General features: G+C 31.6%; 1 protein-coding gene across 1 annotated transcript in view; it reads left to right on the top strand.

The window, feature by feature from the left end:
- LOC107616015 (peroxidase 65-like) overlaps nucleotides 1-2114 on the top strand; it is a 9189-nt gene extending 7075 nt beyond the window's left edge. The window contains exon 3 of the mRNA XM_021110321.1: nucleotides 2045-2114. The gene's annotated coding sequence lies outside the window, so the exon portion shown is untranslated. The remainder of the gene's footprint in view (nucleotides 1-2044) is intronic.

The following is a 3093-nucleotide window of genomic DNA, read 5'->3' on the forward strand; positions in this document are numbered from 1 at the left end:
TCCGCTGCTCCTCACCGCTTCGCCGTTGCTCCTTGCCACCTCGTCGCTACTCCTCGCCGCCTCTGCTTCTTGCTTCAATCTCTGTTTCGGATTCGTCTTCTGCTTCTTCTGCTTCTACATCTTTTGAGTTTGCTTCTGTATCTTTTAGGTCTGCTCTGCTTCTGCATCTTCTGCTTCGTCTTCTACTTTCTGCTTCTGCTTGAGTGCTTCTGCTTCTGCTTCTTCTTTGTTGAAGCTGGATTTGATTTGTTGAATCTGATTTTGATTTGTTGAATCATTGTTGGTTTTTTTCTTGTTTTGATTTCTGAATTGCTGTTGATTGATTTTGTTCTTTTTTTTATTTCTGAATTGTTGTTGGTTTTGTTGAATCTGGTTTTTGTTCTTGTATTTTTAATGTGTTAATGGAAAAAGTTGTTGTTGTTTGGTGTTCTTGGTGTTGGTATTGGTTGGTGTTAGTGGTGGCGTTTGTGTTGGTGGTGCTGTTGGTGGTGGTGTTGGTGGTGGTGTTGGTGTTGGTGGAGGAGGAAATTGTGCCGGTAGTGGTGAGGATATTTTTTGTCCAAAAAAATCAAAAGGACGATTTTAATACGAAAAAAATATTAAGGATGATTCTAAATCGAAAATTACGTTGGGTACGGTTTCGATTCTTACCCTCAACGTTAGGGACCAAAACAATACTTATCCCTTAATTTAAATACATAAAAACACAAAGAAGTAGTCTTCATCTCAAGGCATTCTTCTTACCAAAGCAATCATACACAAATCATCTATCCTTATTGCAAATTAAGCAAATGAATCAATCAAGCGATCAACGAGTGGTCAAGTCACTGCCTAAACCAAAGGCTTCCATCTGTGGACTAAGCATTTTCTCTTTTCTTCTCTTCTTTTAGCATAAATATCCAAGGGGCCGTTTTTGTTCTGCAACAACAGTCATCTTCCTAAACCAACTGTATCTGCTACTTCATAAATGAACAACAAAGAGTAAAGCTTGAAATGATTCCACAATGGCACCAAAAGCCATAACTAAATGACACTCTATTTGTTCATACAAATAATCATAGAAAAAGAAAAAATAAACTCAAATAAACAAAACAAAATAGAAGTAGATTAAACTGAATAAAGCTTCAGGTTAAATTGTCAAATACAAAAAGCCTATGAAATTGAGCTAGTTTTAAAGAGAAAGTCGAAAAATGAAGTTGAACCATTCATTTTCTAAATATGCAACTACTTGAGACTTCTTAAACCATATTCCACTTAATGAATCCTAATTGCAACCAAAACTCAAACCCCTTTTAGATTTCACCTTAAACAATGCAACATATACTTGTCCAAAATCATGAAATTGTGGCCTAGAATTATCTGCGATAAGCAATGAACCCTATCCAATAATGTTGTAATCCAATATCTTTAAAGCCAAAATTATAAACCTCAAATAGAAAAAATCGACTTATAATACACAAGCAATACCGACAACCGCCATTCTTTATCTTTTCTGCCGGTTATTGGTTCCAACACCAGTAAGATTCTTCTACTTCTTCATTGTCTGTCTAGGTATTTTGAACCACAAATTATTTTGTGTATACTCCACATCTGCTCAATCACAGAGAGAGAGAATAAAAAGGAGAGAGATAAAAGAAATCAAGTAATGATCTTATTTTTAAAATCTGAATTTAAATTTGATCAATATAACTCTCATTCAAATGCTCAAATTTTGATCCAAAAACAGAAAGATTACGCTCAAAATCAATTTTTTCTTGCTTTCAAAATTCAAAACCTGAATTTCTTTTTGATTTTTTATTATGTCACTTGTCATGCAAATTAACCCACCACTTGTCGAGTAAATAAATTGAACACTTGTCAAACAATGAATCAAGTACTAGTTACTTATTATATATTAATAAATATAGACAATATGATTAATAATATTATATTATTATGTATCGCTAGAAAAGCTAACCGGTATTTTAGATCGATGTTCATGAACATATGCTACTCATGGTGCAATTTTATTATTCATGAGAGGAAGATACAAATAACTTATTAGTTAAGTTATTATATATTGCTAAAGTTAAAAATCAAAATCGATCGTAAGGTGAGATGATGATGTTTATAAATATCAAGTAGAAATGGCCTTCGATTCTCCAATATAAGTGATAAGATGTGATGAGATACTTATTTTTTCCCCATTTTAAATGGTCCACTTCTTTTAAAATTTAAATTAAAAAAAAAACTTTTAAAATAGCTTACAAATAAGTATCATTATTTTCCGATGTTATTTTGTGTGACTTTAGGCTCTTATATATCTTTTTCGATTGAATCATTAAAGAACATAAGAATGTTACTCTGTTTGGAATGAAGGCCTAATTAACGACCCAACTTATAACTGTTTAGAAGGGTCAAATATGCAAAAATATGACAGAAACATTGCATCAATGGTCAATATATTGGCCTCATAGAAATCACATCCAGGTTCGAATCCAACTATGACTAGATAGTAATGGAACCTTTAGTGTGTGTAAGTGAGTGAGTGTCCCAGTGTGTATGATCCAAAAAAAAAGATATACAAAAATATGATTGTAAGGGATTAGGAAAAAACTTAACTAGGATGATATGGACATATGCTTTATGTATAGATTCTAATACTAGTATGTTATATAGGCTGTATTATGTATGAGTTGAGATATGGACACAAGTAGGGTGTACATGGCATGTCCCGGCTCGAATTGAATTCGAATATTTTAGAAATTAATTTAGTGTGATTTTATCATTAGATCTAAGATTGGGTAAAAATCTTAAAAATATATCTGGTCATTATTTAGGGTCAGATCCGAGTCAAGACGAATTCGACTTTATCTGACCAATGTGCATCCTAAAAGAACTAAAAAAGGTATATATGTTTTAAATTAATTCTAATATTATGTTATATTAATTATAAGTTTATTGTTTTAGTTCTAATCACACTTGTACCAAAGAAGCATCAAATTAGAATTTATGGACAAACTTAAGTTTAAATATGAATATCAACTTCTCAGTAACAAGTTTATTCTTTATAAATAAGTACATTATAAATAATTTTTTTTATAAATTATTGTT

The sequence above is a fragment of the Arachis ipaensis genome, chromosome B09 (genome assembly GCF_000816755.2).
Source record: "Arachis ipaensis cultivar K30076 chromosome B09, Araip1.1, whole genome shotgun sequence".
NCBI classification, from domain to species: Eukaryota; Viridiplantae; Streptophyta; class Magnoliopsida; order Fabales; family Fabaceae; genus Arachis; species Arachis ipaensis.